The following is a 27,295-nucleotide window of genomic DNA, read 5'->3' on the forward strand; positions in this document are numbered from 1 at the left end:
TAGGCTATTGACCTCGTTTGTAATGTCTTATGGGACATTCATTAACTCTCTTCTCAGAATTTTGAGTTCATTTCAGTCTTCATGTTTCCACCCTAGTGATTTCTCTCTCTTACCAATGTTTCTGTTATCAGATGCTGTTTCCTCAAGAAATTTAAGCCATTTATTCAGATCAAGAAACCAGATAAAACTATGGTCCAGAATTTTGACAGTTCCCTGAACCACTATTTGGGTTCTCAGAACACTGTGTAGATTCTCTTGTCATTGTGCATCTCAGCATTCACCTAATGCAACCATCAAACCAACAACTTAAAAACAAGGCAGGGAATTTCTCAAATGCTCCAAATACCTGCACATCACTACAGATTATGACTGCTTGGATTTAGGGAACATTTTTTTTGGCTGGGGAAACATTCCAATGGGATAGATTAATCTATGTACACCACATAGCTCAGCTGAAACTGCTGTTCAGCATTCTAAATTGCCAGCTCCATCTCCTTTCTGCACAAAAATGCACATTTCTTCCTATAATAAAGATATTTTATAATAGCAATAAGGCAACTCCAGGGTGTATGGTTATCACGAGATAATCATACCCTAGAGGGATTACAGACACTTGGCTGTGCCTCATAACACCCCATGTGTGTGTTTATCTCATGATAACCACACTCGCTTTTGTATCTTATTGCCTAATTATCCATTTCTAATGCAAAATACTAATTTTTTGTCTGAAACAATGTGTGCAAGGATGTATCACTAACAATCACATGAAGATATTGACAAACAATGCTGCTGTTACTCAATATTAACTTCTTATAAGAAAATTGATATACAAGAACATTCTGAGAGTGAGAGAACATTCCAATCCATTTTTGAATGAGCTGCTGCTTAAAAGGACTATGTAGAGGCTTCTGTTTTATCCATTAATACTATAAGATGAATTACACAGTATTTTTCATCTTTTAGACTTGAAAACTAGAGAATAAGCAGGAATTTTAAACCCTGAAAAAGTAAAAAGACACTAAGTTAATTTACTTCCAAAAAATTAGTGGCAGAGATTGATTTTGACTTATTGAGTTATCTAATTTAATTCCTTATGCTGCTTAGTCATTCCTTCACATATATTTCAAATGTCAACCTTTCAAGTTGAAAAATATATGTTAAATTTTATACTCTACAGTAGTATGATTCATACAAGTCTATCAATCTTGAATCCTTTTAAACTAACTTTTATAAAGTGAAATTATTGCCTATGTGATTATTTCCATTCTGCATAGGAATATTTATTATTTGTACATTATATTATTATGTAACAATTAAAGCCAATAGTGGTTACATGTACAGATTTCCTATGAATCTGATCTCAGGAATGAACATTTTCAAATTGTATTTTCTAAAGTTTTATTTATAGATCTTTGACTATATTTGAGACCCCACAAAGATCATTAAGGACTCTTGTATTTCAGTATTTGAGTTAAATCCAAACTATTCTGAGTAAAATAAAGTCTCATTTTTGAGGACTTTTACAGAGGAAGTAATGGTATATTCTTAAAAGTTTATTTCATTTGTGTGTGTGTGTGTGTGTGAATTCATGTGGGCTTCTCTGGTAGCTCAGATAGTAAAAGAACCAGCAATGCAGGAGAACTTCATTCGATCTCTGGGTCAGGAAGATCTCCTGGAGAAGAGAATGGCTACTCACTCCAGTGTTCTTGCCTGGAGAATCCCATGGACAGAGGAGTCTGGTGGGCTACAGTCCACTGGGTCACAAAGTCAGACATGACTGAGTGACTAACACTTTCACTTTCACATATACATACTACCTGTATTTTTAATAAATATTCTTTCAGTACTTGTTTTCACAGAACATGACCATTGTTCTCAAAGCCACTCATATTTTCTTACAAACTCGGTTTCTTAGTTCGTAAATATCACTGGGTCAAATTTGCCTAAGTTTAATAAGCCTGTTTTTTTTATGTTTTGAACTCTCTGGTTCTGGGCTGTGAGACAAGCTGTTGCTCTGTCCCTGGAGTCCTGTTCCAAGGGCACATACTTGAACTTTGATTACTTTGATTTTAGGGATGGATTACGCATCTGCATTTACTAACAAAGACTGCACTAGATCTCAATTCATAAAGAACAGGTAAATACAGCAACAATGATTAGTTACTTGAAGGCAACATTAGATTGATTGTAAGGACTACAGGGTGAAAAGATACTTTAGAAGTTACTACTCTGTTAATAGATGGAAAATGCAATGTTTACTTAACTCTCAATTATTCACTGGCACATAATTAACAGGAAACACTATTTTATTGTTTTAGACACAGGAATATTTTTTAGAACTGAAGGGCATCTTCAGTTCAGGCATCTTAGAGCACATCTATTCCAATCACCTTTATATATAGTCAAGAAAATTTGACATTATCTGTTCTATTTACTTGCTTTTTACTAAGAGCCAGAGAGGGAGATCTTTTAACTCAATAGACATAATTACGTACACCAGAAATCATGTGAGCCTGAAATTAAGCACACTTATCTAAAGCAAACCTTTTTTTAGATTACTAGTTCTGTTTCTTATTCTATCTTTCCTCGGCATGCAACTGGGGAACCATAAAGAGTTGAGTATTCTGAATAGGTGAAAATATAGGACAACATTCCAGGCTTTTGAATGACCTATATTTTCGTTTCATTTAGTGAGTAAAAATTGCCAACATGTAGTTGGAGAAGATTCTTAGAGTTACTAGGTGTTAACCAGGGCTTCACTATTAGACACTAACTGCATTCTGGATACACTAGCATAATTATGCTTTAATGAATTGCCAAAATCATGCCAAAATCATGCGTAAGAAACCAAAACTTTCCTAGAAACCAATAAACACATAAAAAGAACAGTGATCTAAAAGTGAAATAAGACTAGCAAGATAAAAGCAATAAGAAAGTAAATTCTACCTGTGGGGTAAATGCTAATATTAGTACTGGGATAAGAAAAGGAAACTATGCCTTAGGCCCATGAAATAATACAAATAAAATTTTTAAAAAAATAAGTGCAAAAGACTATCTACAAAGAAATGCTTCTTTGAAGAAAACCTAATGTAAAATTGATTTTAAAAATATAAAAATGGAGATGATGCATAAATAGTAATAAAATGGAAAATATTAAATTTAATAGATTAAATAACTGAGAACTGTGAATTTCTTAATAAATTTGAAAATTAGAAAAGTGACATATTTCTAGAAAAATCTAACTTATTACAAATGACTTGAAAAGACATTGAAAAACTACATATTCTATGTTCATTAAAAGATTTGAAAACCAGAACCAGATGATTTTCCTGGAAAATTCTACCATTCAAGGAACATACCATTTCAATCTTATATAAATTTTTTCAGAGGACATAAAAATAAAAGGTACTATAAATCACAGTATAAGACTAGTATAATTCTGAAATAAAAAAGGGAGTTCAAAGTAGGAAAATCACAAGCCTGCTTCATTCATGGATTTATATGAAAATTTCCACAAAAACATAAAAAAAAGTGTGATTACATTTATTACAGGAATTTCAGTGTGATTTAATGCTATTAAATTTACAACTATAATTTACCATATAGGCAGATTAAAGGAAAAAGGTTTATTTATTTTATATTGGAGTGTATTTGATTTACAATGTTGTTAGATTTAGGTGCACAGAAAAGTGATTTAGTTATATATATTGCTGCTGTTGTTTAGTTGCTAAGTCTTGTCTCTTTGTGACCCCATGCACTGTAGCCCACAGGGCTCCTCTGTCCATGGGTTTCCCAGGCAAGAATATTGGAGTGGGATGCCATTTCCTTCTCCAAATTATACACATACATAAATCGATTCTTTTTTAGATAAGTTATTATAGAGCATTAAATAGAGCTCCCTGTGCTATACAGTAGGTCCATGTTGATTATCAATTTTACATATTTAGAAGAGTGTATATATTAATCTCAATCTCTTAATTTATCCCCTCATCACTACCCTTTGGTAACCATAAGTTAACCATAAGTTTGTTTTCCAAGAGTGTGAATCTGTTTTGTAAATAAGTTCATTTGTATCTTTTTTTAGATTCCACATATAAATGATGATATCATATAATTGTCTCTATCTAACTTACTATGATAATCTCTTGATCCATCCATTTTGATGCAAATGGTATATATGTATCCCATCTTTATCCATTCATTCCTCCATAGATATTTAGGCAGCTCAGACTAACTGAGGCAGCCAGGTGTACAGAAAAGTGATTTAGTTGTACATATTGTAAATAGTGCTTCAGTGAAAATTGGGGAGCATGCATCTTTTCAAATAATGGTTGTCTCCAGATATATGCCAAGGAGTGGGACTGCTGGATCATATTTTTAATTTTTTAAGGAATCTCCATTATGTTCTCCACAGTGGATGTGCCAATTTACATTCCCACCAACAGTATAGGAGGGTTCCATTTGGTCCACATTCTCTCTAGCATTTACAGTTTTCAGATGTTTTGATGGCCATTCTGACCAGTGAGGTGATACCTCACTGTAGTTTTTATTTGCATTTTCTAATAATTAGCAATGTTGAACATATTTTTATGTGCTTTCTGGCCATCTGAATTCTATAGATAGAGGAGCCTGGCGGGCTACAGTCCATGGGGTCACAAAGAATCAGACAGAACTGAAGTGACTTAGTAAGCATAGCATGCCTTATTTGGGGAAATGTCTATTTAGATCTTCTGCCCATTTTTTAATTGGGCTGTTATTTTGATATTGAGCTGCCTGAGCTGTTTACATAGTTTGGAGATGAATCCTTTGTCAGTTGCTTTATTTGCATTTTCTTCCATTCTGTGGGATGTCTTTTCATTTTGTTTATTTCCTTTGCTGTGCAAAGCTTTTAAGTTTAGTTAGGTCCCATCTGTTTATTTTTGTTTATATTTTCATTGTTCTAGGAAGTGGAATCAAAAAGATATGGCCAACATTTATGTCAGAGAGTTCTGCCTATTTTCCTCCATCTTATAATATCCAGTCTTACATTTTGGATTTTAATACATTTTGAGTTAATTTTTGCATACAGTATTAGAGAATGTTCTAATTTCATTCTTTTACATGTAGCTGTCCAGTTTTCCCAGCACCATTTACTGAAGACATTGTCTTTTCTCCATCATATATTCTTGCCGCCTTTGTTATAAATTGACCATAGGTGTATGGGTTTATTTCTAGGCTTTCTATACAGTTTCATTGACCTATATTTCTGTTTTGTGCCAGTAACTGTAATGCTTTGATTACTGTGTCTTTTTTCTTTGTTCTGTGGCAATGATGTCTACCATTCTGTTTTCAGGTTACTTATTTGTTCTTCTGCCTCAGTTATTCTGCTATTGGTTCCTTCTACTTTATTTTTCATTTCAGTTATTGTACAGTTCATCTCTGTTCTTTAAATCTTCTCTTTGTTAAATATTTCTTGTATCTTCTTGGTCTTTATCTTCATTGTTTTTCTGAATTAGCTCATCCTTAGTATCATTTGTGTGAATTATTTTTCAGGTAGATTGCCTGTCTCCATCCACTTCACTCAGTTGTTCTTCTGGGGTTTTATGTTGTTCCTTCGTCTGGAACACACTTCACTGCCAACTCATTTTTTCTAACTTTCTGTGTTTGTGGCCCTGAATAGGCTCAAGATTATAGTTCTTCTTGCTTCTGGTGCCTGCCCCCTGGTGGTCAGGACTGTTTAGAGATGGCTGTGGGCTCAGACGTACTTGAAGCAGTCTGTCTGCTTGCTGGTGGGGGGCAGGTGTTCCCATCCTGTTGGTTGTTTTGCCTGAGGCTTCACAGCACTAGAACATTTGGGCTGTTGGCTGGGGCCAGGTGTTGGTGCGATGTGAAAATGGCAGTTTCCAGGACAGCTCACACTAATGAGTACTTCCCAGAACCTCTGCCTCCAGTGTACTCGTCCCTGCAGTGAGCCAGCCACCCTCACCTCCCCAGGACAACCTCCAAGACCAGAAGGTAGGTTTTTCCCAGGTTCGCATGAAGTAACTGCTTCAGATCTTATATTCACCATCCAAGAGTGGCATTTCTGTTTCCCCCAGTCCTGAGGAGTTACTGAGATCAAGCTCCAGTGGCTTTCAAAGTCAAATGCTCTGGAGGCCCCCTCCCTGATGCCAAACCCACAGACTGGGGGATCCTGACATAGGGCTCAGAGCTCTCACTCCTGTAGGAGAACCTCTGTGATAAAATTACTTTCCAGTTTGTGAGACACCCACTCGGTATCTATGGGATTTGACTGTATCGTAAATGTGTCCTTTCTACCATCTTGTGGCTTCTTTATCTTTGGAAGTATTGTCTTTCAGTAGGTTTTCTGTCAATAGTTGTTCAGTTGTTCAGTTAATTGTGATTTTGCATGAGAGGATGAACTCAAGTCCTTCTACTTTGCCATCTTGTCTGGGGATTGATTCTGAGAAAATGATTTTATTAGTTGGTAAAATGAAGCTTATGAAAATCAATATTAATATTTTAATAAAATCTTTTCGCAAACTAGGCAAATAATACCTTAATGGTGAAACATAATCATAACTTACTATGAGGATGGATAAACACTAACATTGATTTTTACCAACATTGTCCTAGAGTTTCTGGCCCACATAATAAGAGGTGGAAAAAAATTACAAGGTTTGGAAAAGAAGAAACAGAACGGTCAATAAACAACTGATTTAAAAGTTTCTCAATATAGACAACTACAGAGGATGTGCAAAACAAAACAATTTTTGGAAGATTAGATGGATTAGTAAGGTTGCTAGATATAAGATTATATAAAGACTCAGTAAGTTTGTACACAGTAGCAAAAAGTAGAATAGTTACAAAGTACAGCAAAAAACAGATGGTAACTAGAAGTCTTTAAAATGGATGACTTTTATGAAAAATACACACAGATAGAAAATCTCAATAATAAAGGGTACTGGTGGGAATGTAAATAAGATACAGCCGCTATGGAGAACAGTATGGAAATGCCTTAGAAAACTAGGAATAGAACTAGTATATGACCCAACAATCCCACTACTGGGCATAAACCCTGAGAAAATCATAATTGAAAGAGATATATGTACCCCAGTGTTCACTGCAGCACTTTTTACAACAGCTAGGGCACAGAAGGGAGAAGGCAATGGCACCCCACTCCAGTACTCTTGCCTGGAAAATCCCATGGACGGAGGAGCCTGGTAGGCTGCAGTCCATGGGGTTGCTGAGAGTCGGACACGACTGAGCGACTTCACTTCCATGCATTGGAGAAGGAAATGGCAACCCACTCCAGTGTTCTTGCCTGGAGAATCCCAGGGACAGGGAGCCTGTTGGGCTGCTGTCTATGGGGTCACACAGAGTCGGACATGACTGAAGTGACTTAGCATAGCATAGCATAGGGCACAGAAGCAACCTAGATGTTCATTGACAAATGAAGGGATACAGAAATTGTGGTATATATGTGCAATGGGATATTACTCAACTATAAAAAGAATGCATTTGAGTCTGTCCTAATAAGGTGGATGAACCTAGAGCCTATTATACAAAGTGGAGCAAGTCAGAAAGAGACACATATTGTTATTACTGCATGCGTATGGAATCTAGAAAGATGGTACTGATGAACCTATGTGCAGGGCAGCAATGGAGATGTAGACATAAAGAACAGACTAAAGGACACAGTGGGGGAAGAAGAGGGTGGGACAAATTGAGATAATAACATGGAAACATACATTACCATATGTAAAGTAGATAGCAAGTGGGAATTTGCTGTGTGCCACAGGGAGCTCAACCCAACTCTGGAGGGGATGGGATGGGAAAGGGGTCTAGGAAGGAGAGGACATATATATATCTGTGGCCGATTCATGTTTATGTATGGCAGAGGCCAGTACAATATTGGAAAGCAATTATCCTCCAAGGGAAAAAAAGAAAAATAAGAGAAGCAGAGGAATCAGTGATCAAATTGCCCTCATTCTCCAGATCATAGAGAAAGCAAGAGAATTCCAGAAAAACATCTACTTCTGCTTCTTTGATTAAACAAAAGCCAAAAAAAATAGTAAAGGGGAGTACCATATTCATGGTTTATAAAAACTCAAAATTACTAAAAAGTATATGATTTTGATCATAATCCCAACAGATATTTTTTAATAGGATAGTGACAAAGAGATACTAAAATGTACAGGAAGGGACTAAGACTGAAGAAAGGGAAACTCCTCCTGAAGAAATGATGAGAGCTTACGCTGCCTGACACCATAAAGCTGTGGCAACTAGGGCAGCATGGTACTAGCGCAGGAATAGATAAATGTGAGAGAAGAACAACCATAAACAGATATATGCATCTGTGGAAACATGATGTACCACAAAGGTGATTTTACAGATCATGGGCAAATGAGCAACTCTGACAATTGTTAATCCATATAGAAATAGCAGCATAGAGGCTTACACAGTAAAATATAAGAAAAGAAGCTCCAAGTAGATTAGAATTAAATGTGCAATTCAAAACTTTGTAGTTTTAGAATAAACTTTAGGAAATATCTTTAAAGACTCAGAATTACAAAAGTTTTCTCTTCAGAAAAATACACACAGATGCTAACTAAAAAATAAATCTTGATAAATATACTTTGATTTTAAGTTTGCTTATTAAAATACAAACATGAAAAGATAAACCACAGACTTGGAGAATACGTAATCAAGGATTCATATCAGTATATCACAAAATCTACTACAAATAAAATATCCCAATAGAATAATGCTGGTAAAATTCACCAAAATGTTAAATTTCAGAAGGGAAATTAGTTTTAAGAGGAAAATGAGGCTTGGGGTCCTGCTGAGTTTCAAGGTAAGAAGTAGACATTATCAATCAGTCTGACCAATAGACCACAAATTGTGGAGATGAAGGTTGCAGGAGGGGACATTTGCTAAGCTTTCTAACCTGGGGATGGGAAAGTGTCAGGGAGCTGAACAGTTTCTAAATCAGTCTTCTTGTTTTGGCCTTGTCTTGTATCTTGGCTCACAACTCTGTTGCCTCCACCTACTCCCAAACTCCTACACACCCAACCCCATTTTGCAGCATGAATTGGCTTGCTTCTCACTGACCTTGCCTTTCCTCATCCCTAGTGGATAATAAGAGTTCAACTTTATAATGTTTTGCTTTGTCAAATGCTATCTTTTTCTCTCCCATTAGCTGGAAATAATTTTTATCCTTTGTGGTTGATTTGGTAAAGGGTTAAGATAAATTCATGTCTAATAGGCCATAATTTCCTTGAAACCCTCTACTTGAAAGTTGTATCTGAATTATCACTAGCCCTATCAGCTGAGGTCTTTAGGCTCTCTGGGCCCCAGTTTTGTGCTATTACTGCAAACAGTGGTCTCTGTGTGCAAGTTTTGGCTCTAGCACTTACTAGTTATTTTAGGCAAGACAAGCTATTTAATTTCTTAGCTGACATGCTCTTATCTACTAAATGAGGCTCTTGCTGTATAACCCACAAAAATATTTTAAGAACAAATAACATAAGTAAGTAAAATTACTGAGCTCTGTAGCGTGTGTGTATTATCTTCCCATTCCCACCAGGTAGAGTAGTAGTAGCACCTAAAGCATGAAGACACCTTGACATTAATTGGCTATATGATTTTCCTGAATTTTCTGGGCTGCTTTCAATTAGAGATTGAATGTCCTTCCCTAAGAGACACAAGACAGAGAATTTGGAAGACTGAGATACTTGCCTCTTGAGATTATGAATCCACCTTTCTTTTTTCTTTGAGGATTATCAACAGCAGCTTTTAACATAACTGAGAAAAGCTTAAATCAAATGAAACGATCATCTATTTTTTTGGACCCCTCTTCGGGACTGCCATACAATATCTACTGAATTTGGCACTGGGGCCTGGATGACCAACAGTTTGGTGATCTGATCTCTGTCTCATTTCCAATATGCTAAATGTTATATTCTCAATCCCAGTGCACTGCTTTAGTTTATTTATAGGGAAAAAGAAGGGGTGAGATTGGTCCAGCCATGAATGAATATGAAATCTTGGGAGGCTGGACTCATAGTGAGAAAATAATGCTGGCATTAATCCACTTAGAATTGCACAGTGCTCCACCCACCCCAATGTGGATTGGTTTAACACCCTTTGTTGGTGTTATTTGGCCATTCCCTTCAAATGCTAATGACCAGCTAGTTTAACATCCTTTATTGGTGTTATTCTGACAGTCCCTTCAACTGTGAATGAATAGCTTGCTTTGTTTCCATAGACAGGGAAGCCAAATAACTTCAGGGCCTAGAAGCAAATTATTTTTCTGGTATAGACTGACCCTGAATGATGAATTGGGCTCTATGGTGGCTGTTTCACTGAAGACTGGGATTTCCCTACCCATCGCAAACCAGGCCAAAAGGAGCTAAACCATTTTCTCCTCATTATCACCTCATTAAGCTCCCCAAGCCAGTGCAGGGTTGGGGTAGAGGCCTGCTACAGGTAGCTTAATGAGTTTCTTATTTATAGGCCCCTGTGCTGTTATGCAAAAGCTTGTTATTCCCAGGCCTAGAGTATGGCGCTTTCTAAAGGGAGTTGAGAAATGCAATTATCAAGCATGTTAGTATGGGCCTCACACCACTTCTTGGCCACTTCATCAACAGTAAATAAATATATTTGATCTGTAAAATTTGATATTGTGCTGTGGTGTTTATCCCAATTTTCCTGTCTTTTTTTCTTCTATCAACACAGAACAGATGCTGCCCCAGATGTGGAAGATGCAGATGTTTGCCAGTTTCAGAATAACTCCAAATTCATAACTGTATATGGCATTCTACAGACTCCTCAGTTTGAGTTTGAGGAGAAATGTTGTCTCCCTCCCAAAAACGTTTAAATGTTTTTCTCCTGCCTTATATATGACTTGAAAGTCACATTTAATTAAGTGAAAAGCAGTTGCATTTTTAGTTACCACAGAAAGACACACAAAAAAAGCCTTGCATAATTAATATGCAAATATACAAATCAATGCTCCATATTTTGAGTCTTCAAAAAAAATTTACTAAACATTCAGGCATTGGACATTTACTTAGCGCTATGGCGTGCTGCGATTCATGGGGTCGCAAAGAGTTGGACACGACCGAACGACTGATCTGATCTGATGTGTCTGGTATTGAGCAAGATACTGACAGGATGTAAAAAGTTAAAACACAAGTCATTGTCACAGATTAAAGAAATGTATCATCTGAAGAGGTCCTAGCAGTTGTAACTTAAATGTATATAGAGACATATGTTTATTCAGGTATATTCATATAAATGTGTACGTATATATATTTATCCACAAAAATATTAAAGAAAGCAGAAATTAATTTTAAAGGAAAATAAAACTTGACCAATAGAAAATAGGTCAAACAACAGGTATGGCATCTGTTGTCATATAAAAATATAGACCTCTGATGTCAGAGCAAATGCCACATGCTGCTGCTGCTAAGTCGCTTCAGTCGTGTCCTACTCTGTGCGACCCTGTAGATGATGGCAGCCCACCAGGTTCCTCCGTCCATGGGATTCTCCAGGCAAGAACACTGGAGTAGGGTGCCATTGCCTTCTCCGAAATGCCACATAAATGGACCCAATTAAAAGGGGGGAGAATCTGGCTGTATTCAAACGATTATAAACAGTTAGTTAAGCAGACACAAATAGTTCAAATATATGAATGCCTGTTATGGATAATATGGAGTATACAGAAATGCATACTATAAACCTTTTCATCTTGTCTGGGACTAAGCAGGGGTAAGGTAGGTACATAAAAGCAAATAACACTGTACAGAAAATAGCTCATTAGAGAAGTTAAAGAAAATGCTAAAATAAGTGCCAGGAGAAATTCTTCCAACTTAACACACAAATGAAAAAAAGGAATGGATATGTTAAAATTTGAGTTTAGATTTAATAGGATGGGAAGGTTTCAACAGAGTGGTTGTTTTAATATTTCTACACAGGACAGACTTAGCAGCAACATGTGGTTGTTAGGAGCTTCAGTGATAGAGACTTGTCTTGAAATTATCTTTTCAGTGCCAGTTCCGTATTCTCACTTGGGTTTGAAAATGTGAGTGACTACATTGGGTTAGAAAACTTAAGGTGACTAACTGGCCAGAGGACATGGTTAAGAAAGTGGTTAAAACTCATTGAACTCTGTACTACTGCTACAAACAAAATCAAAGGTGCAAGATTTCAGGTCACATTCAGAAAATACAGATTAAATTTTCCTAGTCAGAACTTGAAGTATATGTATAATAGTGCAAGATACACATTAAAAAATAGATTAAAGAATGAGAAAATGAGGACTAAAGAAAAGATGGATCAGTAAAGCAGGTGAGAAATTTCAGGCTTTGGTCTCTAGGCAGTATAAAAGCATTTTTTCTTCCTCTGTTTGTTTGTTTATTTTCCCCTAAGCAATAGGACAGAATGACCAGATGGTTACTATAGAAGTGACTTGATGGATAGCTGGAAAATGGAAAAACTGAAAGCAAGGAGGTCATTTAGGGGCCTATTCAGTAGTCCAAGTTTAGGTGAAAAAATGAATTTATAGGTAAGGTAAAAAGACAATGAATTCAAGACGAATTCATCAGAGTTTAGAGTTAGAACATTAAGTTGGTAACTTAGTTTGAACACTGTCATGCTGAAAGTTAGTGCGATCAAAGAATAACTAAAATTTCAAACTTGGATAATTATGAGAATGTTGTCCTTGATTAACAGTGACAGAACTGTGAAAAACTACAGGTGTTTTGCTTCAGAATTTAGTAGTGAGAATGATGATAATTCTTTGGACAATTAAGGTTGGAAGTTCAGATATCTTTTATAAGAGAACACTTTCTAACACCATACACAAAAATAAACTCAAAATGGATTAAAGATCTCAACGTAAGACCAGAAACTATAAAACTCCTAGAGGAGAACATAGGCAAAACACTCTCTGACATACATCACAGCAGGATCCTCTATGACCCACCTCCCAGAATATTGGAAATAAAAGCAAAAATAAACAAATGGGACCTAATTAACCTTAAAAGCTTCTGCACAACAAAGGAAACTATTAGCAAGGTGAAAAGGCAGCCTTCAGAATGGGAGAAGATAATAGCAAAAGAAGCAACTGACAAACAACTAATCTCAAAAATATACAAGCAACTCCTACAGCTCAACTCCAGAAAAATAAATGACCCAATCAAAAAATGGGCCAAAGAACTAAATAGACATTTCTCCAAAGAAGACATCCAGATGGCTAACAAACACATGAAAAGATGCTCAACATCACTCATTATCAGAGAAATGCAAATCAAAACCACTATGAGGTACCATTTCATGCCAGTCAGAATGGCTGCGATCCAAAAGTCTACAAGCAATAAATGCTGGAGAGGGTGTGGAGAAAAGGGAACCCTCTTACACTGTTGGTGGGAATGCAAACTAGTACAGCCACTATGGAGAACAGTGTGGAGATTCCTTAAAAAACTGGAAATAGAACTGCCTTATGATCCAGCAATCCCACTGCTGGGCATACACACTGAGGAAACCAGAAGGGAAAGAGACACATGTACCCCAATGTTCATGCCAGCACTGTTTATAATTGCCAGGACAGGAAAGCAACCTAGATGTCCATCAGCAGACGAATGGATAAGAAAGCTGTGGTATGTATACACAAAGGAATATTACTCAGCCATTAAAAAGAATACATTTGAATCAGTTCTAATGAGGTGGATGAAACTGGAGCCTATTATACAGAGTGAAGTAAGCCAGAAAGAAAAACACCAATACAGTATACTAACACATATATATGGAATTTAGAAAGATGGTAACAATAACCCTGTGTACGAGACAGCAAAAGAGACACTGATGTATAGATCAGTCTTATGGACTCTGTGGGAGAGGGAGAGGGTGGGAAGATTTGGGAGAATGGCATTGAAACATGTAAAATATCATGTATGAAAGGAGTCACCAGTCCAGGTTCGATGCACGATACTGGATGCTTGGGGCTGGTGCACTGGGACGACCCAGAGGGAGGGTATGGGGAGAGAGGAGGAAGGAGGGTTCAGGATGGGGAGCACAGGTATACCTGTGGCGGATTCATTTCGATGTTTGGCAAAACTAATACAATATTGTAAAGTTTAAAAATAAAATGAAAAAGAAAAGAATATCCAGCAGGCAACAGAAAATTGTAAATGTAGTTTTACAAATAATTGCTGCAATTAGAATAAATAAGATTACTAAGACAATATAGAAAGAAAATGGAAAGTGGAAAAATCAATTAGGTACATTGTATGTGGGGAGGAAAGAGAAATTTGAAAAAATACGAAGAATCAGGATTGTGAGAACGACAGTGGATTAGTTCATTTTTGCAGTAGTTTATGTAAGAGGAATATTCAAGAAATAGATGGTAAGCAGTGTCAAACATTCTAAAAAAAGTCAGGCTTAAGAATTGAGAAAAATAATCAGGGATTTGTTGAATAAGTGGTGAGAAACAGATGGTAAGAATTGAACAGCTTAATATTAACTTTTCTCTATATATGTAAATATATGTTTATTTACATATATAGACCATTTCATCCCAAAGCAATAGAATGCATTCTTTTCAAATGCACATGGAACAGTCCTTAAGGTAGATCATATTTAAGACCATAAATTATGCCTTAATAAATTTAAGAAGATTGAAATTATATCAGGCCTCTTTTCCCAACCATAATAGTATGAGACTAAAAATAAATTATGAGGTGAAAACTGGAAAATATACAAATATGTGGAGATTAAAATTCACTGATAACCACTGGGTCAAAGAATTAAAAGACAAGGTATTTCTTGGTTTAAGATGAATAAAAATAAAAATACAACATACCAAAACATATGGGATTCAAAAGAAAGCAATTCTAAGAGGGAAGTTCATAGTGATAAATGCCTTCATTAAGAAATAAGAGACATCTCAAATAACATAACTTAATGGCTCAAGAACTAGTGAAACAAGAACAAATTAAGTGCAAGGTTAATAGAAGGAAGGAAATAAAGATCAGAATGGAAGTAAATAGAGATTGAAAAGACATTAAAAAGATCAATGAAACTAAGAGCTGTTTCTTTGAAATGAGCATCAAAATTGACACCATTAACTAGACTCACCAAACAAAATAAAGGACTCAGAATCAGAAATGAAAGGATATATTACACCAAAACCACAGAAATACAAAGGATGAGAGAGAATAAATAATTATACATCAACAAGTTGGACAATCTACAAGAAATAGCTAAATTTCTAGATGCATACAACCTGGCAAGACTGAGTCATCAAGAAAGAAAAAATATGAACTGACTGATTACTAGCAAGAAGATTTAATCAAATTAAAAAAAAAAAACTTCCCAGCAAATGAAAGCTCAGGACCAGATGACTTCACTGGTTAAATGTTTGGTAGAATTCAAACAATTAATAGAGAGTCTCTTTAAACTCTTCCAAACAATGTAAGAGGAAAACAACACTTTCAACCTCATTTTACAAGACTAGATTACCCTCATACAAAACCAGACAAGGATGAAACACACACACACAAATTATAGGCTAATATCCCTGTGAAGTATAGGGGGAAAAATATCCTCAACAACTATTAGCAAATCAATTCAATAATACATTTAAAAGATCATACACCATAATCAAGTGGGATTTATCCCAAGGATGAAAGAATGGTTCAACATCCATGAATTAATCAGTGTTATTTACCCCCATTAACAAAATGAAGGATAAAAATTACATGGTCATCTCAATAGATGCAGAAAAAGCAACTAAGTTCAACATCCATTTATGATAAAACCTCTCAACAAAGTGTGTATGGAGGGAATGTAACAACATAATAAAGCCCATATATGATAAGCCCCCAGCTAACATCATACTCAACTATGAAAAGCTAAAAAGGTGTCCTCTAAAATTAGAATCAAGACAAGGATGCCAACTCTCACCACTTCCATTCAACTGAATGTTGGAAGTACTAGCTAGAGCAATTAGGCTAGGGAGGAAAAAAAAAAAAAAAAAGCATCCAAGTTGGAAAGGAAGAAGTGAAACTGTTGATTTTGCAAATGACATGATATATATTCAAAACCCTGAAGACTTCACCAAAATAACTGTTAGAACTAATCAACACATTAAATTCATAGGATATAAAAGCAATATATGGAAATCTGTGTTATGTCTATATACTAAAAATGAATTATCAGAAAGAAATTAAATTGCATCAAAAATCATGAATATATAAGAATAATTTAGCCCAGGAGGTATAAGATCTGCACACAAATTGTAAGAGGAAATTATAGGGAAAAAAATGGGAAGATATTCAGAGTTCATGGATTGAAGGTTTAATATTGTTAAAATCAGCCAGGAATATATAGTGGGGGAAACGGAGAGTCTCTTCAATTAATGGTGTTTGGAAAATTGGACAACCATGTACAAACGAATAAAACTAGACCATTATCTTATATCATTACACAAAAATCAATACAAAATGTATCAAAGATTTGAATTTAATACCTGAAACCATAAAATTCCTAGAAGAAAAATAGGTGGTAATCTTCTTGACATTGATCTTGAGAATGATTTCATGAATTTGACACCAAAAGGCAAAAAACGCAAACTAAACAAGTAGGACTATAACAAACTAAAAACTTGCACAGCAAAAGGAACTATCAACAATGAAAAGGGAAACTTCTGAATGGGTGAAAATATTTGCGAATCATATATCTGATAAAGGGTTACTATGCAAAATATGTAACAGACGGATAGAACTGAATACTAAGAAAACAATTTAAAAAGTGGGCAGAAAATCAAAACAATGAAGTAACACCTAACAGTGGACAGAATGGCCATCATTAAAAGTGTACAAAAAACAAATGTTGGAGAGGTTATGGGGAAAAGAGAACCCAAGCACTAGTGGGAATGAAAATTGGTGCAGCCAGTATAGAAAAGAATATGGATGTTCCTTAAAAAATACAAATAGCGTTGTCATATGACCCAGCAATCTCACTCCCAGCTGTATCCAGAGGAAACTCGAATCTGAAAAGATATATGCACTTCCCTGGTGGTTCAGAGAGTAAAGAATCTGCCTGCAATGCAGGAGACCTGCGTTTGATCCTTGGGTTAGGAAGGTCCCCTGGATAAGAGAATGGCTACCCATTCCAGTATTCTTACGTGGAAAATTCCATGGACAGAGGAATCTGGTGGGTTATAATCCATGGAGTTGCAAAGAGTCTGACACAATTTAGTGACTAACACTTTCACTTTTCACATTCATAGCAGCGCTGTTTACAATAACCAAGACATAGAAACAATCTAAATGTTTATCAACTGAGGAATGGATAAAAATAGATGTGGTTATATACACACATACACACACAGGTACAATATTACTACTGAGCCATTAAAAAAAATAATAATGTCATTTGCAGCAACATGGATGGACCTAGAGATTATCAAACTAAGTGAAATATGTCAGAAAAAGACAAATAGCATATGATACCACTTATATTTGGAATCTAAAATATGACACAAATGAATTTATCTACAAAATAGAAACAGACTCATCGAGAATCAACTGGTAGTTGCCGAGGGGGAGAGGGGTGGAGGAGGGAAGGTATGGGAGTTTGGGTAGCAGACGCAAACTATTATATACTGAATGGATAAACAAGAAGCTCCTACTGTATAGCATATGGAGCTATGTTTAATATCCTGTGATAAACCATAATGGAAGAGAATATGAAAAAGAATGTATGCAATGTGAAGTCAAGTGGGCCTTAGGAAGTATCACTACGAACAAAGCTAGTGGAGGTGATGGAATTCCAGTTGAGCTATTTCAAATTCTAAAAGATGATGCTGTTCAAGGGCTGCACTCAATATACCAGCAAATCTGGAAAACTCAGCAGACTGGAAAAGGTCAGTTTTCATTCCAATCCTAAAGAAAGGCAATGCCAAAGAATGTTCAAACTACCGCACAATTGCACTCATCTCACACACTAGCAAAGAAATTGCCAAAATTCTCCAATCCAGGATTCAAGAGTATGTGAACCATGAACTTTCAGATGTTCAAGCTGGATTTAGAAAAGGCAGAGGAACCAGAGATCAAATTGCCAACATCTGTCGGATCATCGAAAAAGCAAGTGAGTTCCAGAAAAAACATCTACTTCTGCTTTATTGAGTATGCCAAAGCCTTTGACTGTGTGGATCACAATAAACTGTGGAAAATTCTGAAAGAGTTGGGAATACCAGACCACCTCACCTGCCTCTTGAGAAACCTGTATGCAAGTCAGGAAGCAACAGTTAGAACTGGACATGGAACAACAGACTGGTTCCAAATAGGAAAAGGAGTACATCAAGGCTGTGTTTGTCTTATTTAATTTATATGCACCCTGCTTATTTAACTTATATGCAGAGTATATCATGAGAAACGCTGGGCTGGAGGAGGCACAAGCTAGAATCAAGATTGCCGGGAGAAATATCAATAACCTCAGATATGCAGGTGACACCACCCTTATGGCAGAAAGTGAAGAAGGACTAAAGAGCCTCTTGATGAAAGTGAAAGAGGAGAGTGAAAAAGTTGGCTTAAAGCTCAACATTCAGAAAATTAAGATCATGGCATCTGGTCCCATCACTGCATGGCAAATAGAAGGGGAAACAGTAGAAACAGTGGCTGACTTTATTTTGGGGGGCTCCAAAATTACTGCAGATGGTGATTGCAGCCATGAAATTAAAAGACACTCCTTGGAAGGAAAGTTATGATCAACTTAGCATATTAAAAAGCAGAAACATTACTTTGCCTACAAAGGTCTGTCTAGTCAAGGCTATGGTTTTACCAGCAGTCATGTATGGGTGTAAGAGTTGGAGTATAAAGAAAGCTGACTGCTGAAGAATTGATGCTTTCCAACTGTGGTGTTGGAGAAGACTCTTGAGAGTCCCTTGGACTGCAAGGAGATCCAACCAGTCCATCCTAAAGATCAGTCCTGAGTGTTCATAGGAAGGATTGATGTTGAAGCTGAAACTCCAATACTTTGGCCACCTGATGTGAAGAACTGACTCATTTGAAAAGGTCTGATGCTGGGAAAGACTGAAGGCAGGAGGAGAAGGGGACGAGAGAGGATGAGATGGCTGGATGGCACACGGACTCAATGGACATGAGTTTGAGTAAACTTCGGGAGTTGGTGATGGACAAGGAGGCCTGGTGTACTGCAATCCAAGGGGGTCAAAAGAGTCGGACACCACTGAGCGACTGAACTGAAATGAATTACTGAATTGTTTTGCTGTATGTTAGAAGTTAACACAATATTGTATATCAGCTATATGTCAGTAAAGTAAAAATAAAAAGTGAGCAGAGAGTCTAAATGGATATTTTTATAAAGTAAATGTGCAGATGCCAACAGTTACGTGAAAAGATTCTAAACATCACTAATCATGCAGGAAGTGCAAATCAAAGCCACAGTAACATGTCTCACATCATATCTACTAGAACTAGACTATCATGAAAAAGAGAAAAATACGAAGTGTCAAGCAGGCCTTAGGAAGTATCACTATGAACAAAGCTAGTGGAGGTGATGGAATTCCAGTTGAGCTATTTCAAATCCTGGAAGATGATGCTGTGAAAGTGCTGCACTCAATACATCAGCAAATGGGAAAACTCAGCAGTGGCCACAGGTAAAGGTCAGTTTTCATTCCAATCCCAAAGAAAGGCAATGCCAAAGAATGTTCAAACTACCGCACAATTGCACTCATCTCACATGCTAGTAATGCTCAAAATTCTCCAAAGCAGGCTTCAGCAATATGTGAATCGTGCACTTTCAGATGTTCAAGTTGGTTTTAGAAAAGGCAGAGGAACCAGAAATCAAATGGTCAACATTCACTGGATCATCAAAAAAGCAAGAGAGTTCCAGAAAAACATCTATTTCTGCTTTATTGACTATGCCAAAGCCTTTGACAGTGTAGATCACAATATACTGTGGATAATTCTGAAAGAGATGGGAATACCAGACTACCTGACTTGTTCTTGAGAAACCTGTATGCAGGTCAGGAAGCAACAGTTAGAACTGGACATGGAACAACAGACTGGTTCCAAAAGGGAAAAGGAGTACATCAAGGCTGTATATTGTCACCCTGCTTATTTAACTTATATGCAGAGTACATCATGAGAAACGCCGGGCTGGATGAAGGACAAGCTGGAGTCAAGTTTACCAGGAGAAATATCAATAACCTCAGTTATGCAGATGACACCACCCTAATGGCAGAACGTCAGGAAGAACTAAAGACCCTCTTGATGAAAGTGAAAGAGGAAGTGAAAAAGTTGGCTTAAAGCTCAGCACTCAGAAAACTAAGATCATGGCATCTGGTCCCATCACTTCATGACAAATAGATGGGGAAACAGTGGATACAGTGGCTGACTTTATTTTTCTGGGCTCCAAAATCACTACAGATGGTGACTGCAGCCAGGAAATTAAAAGACGCTTATTCCTTGGCAGGAAAGTTATGATCAACCTAGACAGCATATTAAAAAGCAGAGACATTACTTTGTCAACAAAGGTCCGTCTAGTCAAGGCTATGGTTTTACCAGCAGTCATGTATTGATGCGAGAGTTGGACTATAAAGAAAGCTGAGCACCAAAGAATTGATGCTTTTGAACTGTGGTGTTGGAGAAGACTTGAGAGTCCCTTGGACTGCAAGGAGATCCATCCAGTCCATCCTAAAGGAAATCAGTCCTGAATGTTCGTTGGAAGGACTGATGCTGAAGCTGAAACTCCAATACTTTGGCCACCTGATGCGAAGAGCTGACTCATTTGAAAAGACCCTGATGTTGGGAAAGATTGACGGCAGGAGGAGAAGGGGACAACAGAAGATGAGATGGTTAGATGGCATCACTGACTCGATGGACGTGAGTCTCAGTGAACTCCAGGAGTTGGTGATGGACAGGGAGGCCTGGCGTGCTGCCGTTCATGGTATCGCAGGGAGTCAGACACGACTGAGTGACTGAATTGAACTGAACCAAGTGTTGGCAAGAAAAGGAAACCCTTATGCACTGTTTGCGGTACTGTAAGTTGGTGCAGCCACAGTGGAAAACAGTTGGATGTTCCTCAAAAAATTAAAAATAAAACCACCATATAATCCAACAGAAGTATACCTAATAGGTCTTAATGACTGCTGCTGCTGCTGCTAAGTCGCTTCAGTCGTGTCCAACTCTGAGAACCCAGAGATGGCAGCCCACCAGGCTCCCCCGTCCCTAGGATTCTCCAGGAAAGAACACTGGAGTGATCTTGCCATTTCCTTCTCCAATGCATGAAAGTGAAAGTGAAGTCACTCAGCTTGTCTACTTGAAAGTTACACAATCGTGTCTGACTCCTAGCGACCCCATGGACTGCAGCCTACCAGGATCCTCCGTCCATGGGATTTTCCAGGCAAGAGTACTAGAGTGGGGTGCCATTGCCTTCTCTGCTTAATGACTGAGGTATTCACAATGGTGTGGTCAGTCACCTAGAGCCAGACATCCTGGACTGTGAAGTCAGTGGGCCTTAGGAAGCATTACTACAAAGAAAGCTAGTGGAGGTGATAGAATTCTAGCTGAGCTATTTCAAATCCTGAATGATGCTGCTGTTAGTGTTCCATTCAATATGTCAGCAAATTTGGAAATCTCAGCAGTGGCTATAGGACTGGAAAAGGTTGGGTTTCATTCCAATCCCAAAGAAGGGTAGCGTTGAAAAATGTTCAAACTACTATACAATTTCACTCATTTCACATACCAGCAAAGTTATGTGCAAAATCCTCCAAGCTCAGCTTCAGCTGTATGTGAACCAAGAACTTCCAGATGTACAAGCTGGGTTTTAGAAAAGGCAGAGGAACCAGAGATCAAATTGGCAACATCTGTTGGATCATAAGAAAGAAAGGGAATTCCTGCTTCATTGATTATGTTAAAGCATTTGACTTTGTGGATCACAACAACTGTGGAAAACTATTAAGAGATGGGAATACCAGACCACCTTATATATCTCCTGAGAAATCTGCATGCAGGTCAAGAAGCAACAGTTAGAACCTTACATGGAACAACCAACTGGTTCAAAAATGAGAAAAGAGTACAACAAGGCTGTATATTCTCACCCTGTTTATTTAACTTATATGCAGAATACATCATGCAAAATGCTGGGATGGATGAATCACAAGCTGGAATCGAGATTACCAGGAGAAATATCAACAACCTCAGACATGCGGACAATATCACTCTTTACGGCAGAAAGTGAAGAGAAACTAAAGAGCCTCTTGATAAGGGTGAAAGAGGAGCATGAAAAAGCTGGTTGAAACTCAATAAAAAGGGGGGAAAAAAAAAAAAACAAAACTAAGATCATGGCAAATATGCTATGCTATGCTACGCTAAGTCACTTCAGTCGTGTCCGACTCTGCGTGACCCCATAGACGGTAGCCTATCAGGCTCCCCCATCCCTGGGATTCTCCAGGCAAGAACACTGGAGTGGGTTGCCATTTCCTTCTCCAATGCAGGAAAGTGAAAAGTAAAAGTGAAGTCGCCTAGTCGTGTCCAACTCCTAGCGACCCCGTGGACTGCAGCCTACCAGGCTCCTCCATCCATGGGATTTTCCAGGCAAGAGTACTGGAGTGGGGTGCCATTGCCTTCTCTGTCATGGCAAATAGAAGGAGAAAAAGTAGAAGCAGTGACAGATTTTCTTTTCCTGGGCTCCAAAATCACTGTGGATGGTGATTGCAGCCATGAAATTAAAAGATGCTTGCTTCTTAGAAGGAAATCTATGACAAACGTAGACAGCATATTAAAAGGCAGAGATATCACTTTGCCAATAAAGGTCTGTATAGTAACAGCTATGACTTTTCCAGTAGTCATGTATGGATGTGAGAGTTGGACTATAAAAAGGCTGAGGGCTGGAGAATTGATGCTTTTGAACTGTAGTCCTGGAGAAGATTCAAGAGTCCCTTGCACTGCAAGAGATCAAACCAGTCAATCCTAAAGGCAATCAGCCCTGAATATTCATAGGAAGGACTGATGCTGAAGCTCCAATGCTTTGGCTACCTCAGTGGCCAACTCATTGCAAAAGACCTTGATGCTGGGAAATATTGAAGGCAAAAGGAGAAGAGAGTGGCAGAGGGTAAGATGGTTTCATAGCATCACCAACTCAACAGACATGGATTTGAGCAAACTCTGGGAGATAGTGAAGGATAGGGAAGCCTGGAATGCTGAAGTTCGTGGAGTTGCCAAGATGTGGACATGACTTAGTAACCAAACAACAACAACATAATCTAGCTATTCCACCCCTGGATGCTTATTCAAAGAAAATGAAAAACACTTACTCAAAAAGCCTTATGCTTGCCTATGTTCCCTGTAGAATTATTTACAATAGCCAATGTATGGAAATAACCTAAAGCCTATCAATGAATAAATAGATAAAGCAAGCATGACATATGCAAGTAGTGGAATATTATTTGGCCATAAAAGAAGGAAAAGTTGGCAACTGTGACATCATGGATGTTGTCTCAGGAGAGAGTATGGCATGTAAAATTAAGTCAGAGAAGGACATATGCCATATGATCTTAATTTTATGTCAATTTTGAAAAGAAAACCCATAGAAACAGAACAGATTGGTGGTTTGAGGGGACAGAGTGGGGGCAGAGTGTAGATATGTTGAAATGAGTAAAGGAGATCAAAAGGTATAAACTTCCTGTTGTAAAATAAGTCACAGGGATATAACGTACACTATGGTGATTCAAGTTAACAATGTATTACATATTTACAAGTTGCTACGGGATTTAATTAAAACAGGAAAAAATGAAAAATATAGTTAGATAATTCAATTCACAAATATTACTAATTGCCTTTCATGTAACTACTAAACATTACACTCGAAAACCAAATTCTGTCACACTGCAAGTTAACAATACACTAATCACAAGAAACATACCTTAAATTTTAACATAGAGAACAGTTAAAAGGATAAAAAAATTACCAAACATTTTCTTTTGGAAAGTTGGTATAACTACACAATTTAGTATCATTTTAAGTAGAATTTAAGACAAGATATAGTACAAAAGGAGCATTTAATAACAATGAGGGGTCCTAGATAATCTAGGATGATATAATAATTCTATATTATACACGAATAATATAGACTTAAAAAGCAAAAACTGATAAGAAAAAACAATCCACAACCTTAATAGGAAATTTTAAAACATCTTTCTCAATAAGTGATAGAGCATGAAAGGAGAAAATAAATACAAATTTTGAATACCAAGATTTGTTCTAATTGATAGATATAGAATCCTATATCCAATAGCTTACAAGATACACATTATTTTCAGGAGTAAACAGAACATATACCAATACAAAATATTCAAATTATATAGAGCATATTCTTTGATCATAATTATAATCAGTAGCAAAATGTCAATGTCAAAATAACCAAAATATTTTGTTTAAAAAAAAGCATACATTAATGAAGAAATTTTTTAAAAAAGTTTTTTTGAAAGATGAATAAAAGTAATAATCATCTGAAATACAGGTTTTATTGCAAAGGGGAAAAAGTACAAACAGCTTTAATAAGAAAGAAAAATGGAGTATTCCTCTTGAAGTACAGACATAACAAAGATTATTCAAGGATATGATGAGCAACTTATCAATAAATTTGAAAAATTAGATGAATAATTCCCTTGAAAAACATATTGCCAAAATGGACAAAAGATAAAAGGAGAAAACTTCATAGTTTGATATCTTTTAAAGAAACAGAATATTGAATTTACAATCTTTCCACAAGGAAAATGGGCCCAAATATCTTCATAGATAAATAATTTCAAATATCTAAAGGAAAAATAGCATCAAACACAATTCTTCCCAAGGATAGAAAAAGAATGCTTTCCAACTCATGAGAAGAGTATAACAGGGTAACCAAAACCTGACAGAACATTAAAAAACTTGCATATAACCATGTTAACATATTACGGGGAAAAAATCCTACAGTTTCAATAGATCCAGAAAAGTCTGCGACAAAATCCAAGACCCCTTCATTATTTAAACACACATACATCAACCAACTCAGCAAACTAAGAAATCATAAGGAACTTCTTTTACAATTAAAAAAAAAAACCTAGAAACATAATGCTTCTATTAAATGCTATACTAGAGGTCCTAGTCAAGAAATAGAAATGAAAGGTATAGGGAGGGCAAAACTTTCATTTAAAAGTTTGAGTTGTAATATAACAGTAATGTATTGCTAAGAAAGTAGATCTTAAATGTTCTCACTACAGAAAAAAATAGTAATTATATAAGGTGATATAGGTGTTACTAACCCTACCACCATGATCATTTCACAACATATAAAGATATCAAATCATGCTCTACACCTTAAACTTATACAGTGTTATATGTCAATTACATCTCAATAAAGCTGGAAAAAAATAAAGGGATATGGAATGGACATGTGGAAATAAAACAGCAATTATTTACACACAAAAAAAATGTTTGTTTTCTTGAATATCAAAACAAAACAAAACACGAAAACCAACAGGATTAAAATCAAGTGAATTTACCAAGATCCCTGGCCACAAGGTACATTTCTCTTATGTACCAGTTGCAGACATTTAGAAAATGGAATTTAAAAGCAACACTGCTTCCAAGAGCATAAAATAAAATACTAGGAATAAACCCACATGAAAAACATGAAACTAAAAAGACATGCAAGTCTTCTGCACAGAAGATAAAAAATTTCTTAGAAAAATTAAAGAGGACTAAACAAGTGGGAAATATGAAGCATTTATAGATGGAGATTATAATTTGGGAAAACTGATACCCAATCATAATCTTAGAAAATTTTATTTTGTGGATACTGACATTCTAAAATTTTTATGGAAGCATAAAGGACCAAAATAACTAAAATAAACTCAAGAACATATTCAGAAGATTTGCATTACAATTTCTACTACCACATATAAGACTTCTAAATCTACATAAATTAGAAGGTTCACTAGATGGTCACTACCAAAATCAGATTAATATATTCTTTGTAGCCGAGGATGGAGAAGCTATATACAGGCAGCAAAAATTAGACCAGGAGCTGAATGTGGCTCAGACCATGATCTCCGTATTACAAAATTCAGACTTAAATTGAAGAAAGTAGAGAAAATTACTAGGCCATTAGGTATGACTTAAATCAAATCTGCTATGATTATGCAGTGGAATTGACAAATAGATTCAAGGGATTACATCTGACAGATTGCTTGAAGAACTATGGATGAAGTTCATAACATTGTACAGGAGGTAGTGATCAAAACCATCCCTAAGACAAAGAAATGCAAAAAGGCAACAGTCGTCTGAGGAGGCCTTACAAATAGCTGAGAAAAGAAGAGAAGTAAAAGGCGAAGGAGAAAAGGAAAGATATACCCATCTGAATGCAGAGTTCCAAATAGCAACGATGGATAAGACAGCATTCCTAAGTGAACAAGGCAAAGAAATAGGGGTGGGGAGGGGGAGTAGAATGAGAAAGACTAGAGATCTCATCAAGAAAGTTAGAGATACCAAGGGAACATTTCTTGCAAAGATAAACACAATAAAGGACAGAAACAGTATAGACCTAACAGAAGCTGAAAAGTGAAAGTGAAAAATCACTCCGTTGTATCCTACTCTTTGCAATTCCATGGACTATACAGTCCATGAAATTCTCTAGGCCAGAATACTGGAGTGGGTAACCTTTCCCTTCTCCAGGGGATCTTCCCAACCCAGGGATCAAACCCAGGTCTCCTGCAAAATTAGACCACGAGGGGTTTATATCTGATTACATCTGATAGATTGGATTGCAGGTGGATTCTTTACCAGCTGAACCATAAGGGAAGCCCAAGAATACTGGAGTGGGTAGCCTATCCCTTCTTACTGACCAGGGATCGAACCAGGGGTCTCCTGCATTGCAGGCAGATTCTTTACCAACTGAGCTATCAGGAAGACCTAACAAAAGCAGAAGATATTAAGAAGTGGTGACAAGAATACACAGAAGAACTACACAAAAAAGATCTTCATGAGCTGGATAACCACAATGATGTGATCACACACCTAAAGCCAGATATCCTGGCGTGTGGAGTCAAGTGAGTCTTTGGAAGTTACTACAAACAAAGCTAGTGGAGGTGATAGAATTCCAGCTGAGTTATTTCAAATCTTAAAAGATGATGCTGGTAAAGGGCTGCACTCAATATGCCAGTAAATTTGGAAAACTCAGCAATGGCCATAGGACTGTAAATGTCAGTTTTCATTCCAATCCCAAAGAAAGGCGATGACAAAGAATA

The 27,295-nt window shown here is 36.8% G+C and overlaps 1 long non-coding RNA gene across 14 annotated transcripts in view; it reads right to left on the reverse strand.

Annotated features, from left to right (window-relative positions):
- Positions 1-27,295, reverse strand: part of LOC129621181 (uncharacterized) — a 160,236-nt gene that overhangs the window by 49,742 nt on the left and 83,199 nt on the right. For 2 of the 14 annotated variants that reach the window (XR_008699042.1, XR_008699052.1), the window contains one exon: positions 3,400-6,442. The exons of 4 other annotated variants lie outside the window; for them this stretch is intronic. This is a non-coding gene — a long non-coding RNA (uncharacterized LOC129621181). Of the gene's footprint in view, positions 1-136; positions 1,000-1,731; positions 1,755-3,399; positions 6,443-9,655; positions 9,677-11,025; positions 11,619-20,792; positions 20,808-21,753; positions 21,875-27,295 lie in introns of those variants that run through there. 8 more of the 14 variants (XR_008699061.1, XR_008699064.1, XR_008699066.1 and 5 more) reach the window with 8 other exon arrangements.

The sequence above is a fragment of the Bubalus kerabau genome, chromosome 10, assembly GCF_029407905.1.
Source record: "Bubalus kerabau isolate K-KA32 ecotype Philippines breed swamp buffalo chromosome 10, PCC_UOA_SB_1v2, whole genome shotgun sequence".
In the NCBI taxonomy this organism is placed as follows: Eukaryota; Metazoa; Chordata; class Mammalia; order Artiodactyla; family Bovidae; genus Bubalus; species Bubalus kerabau.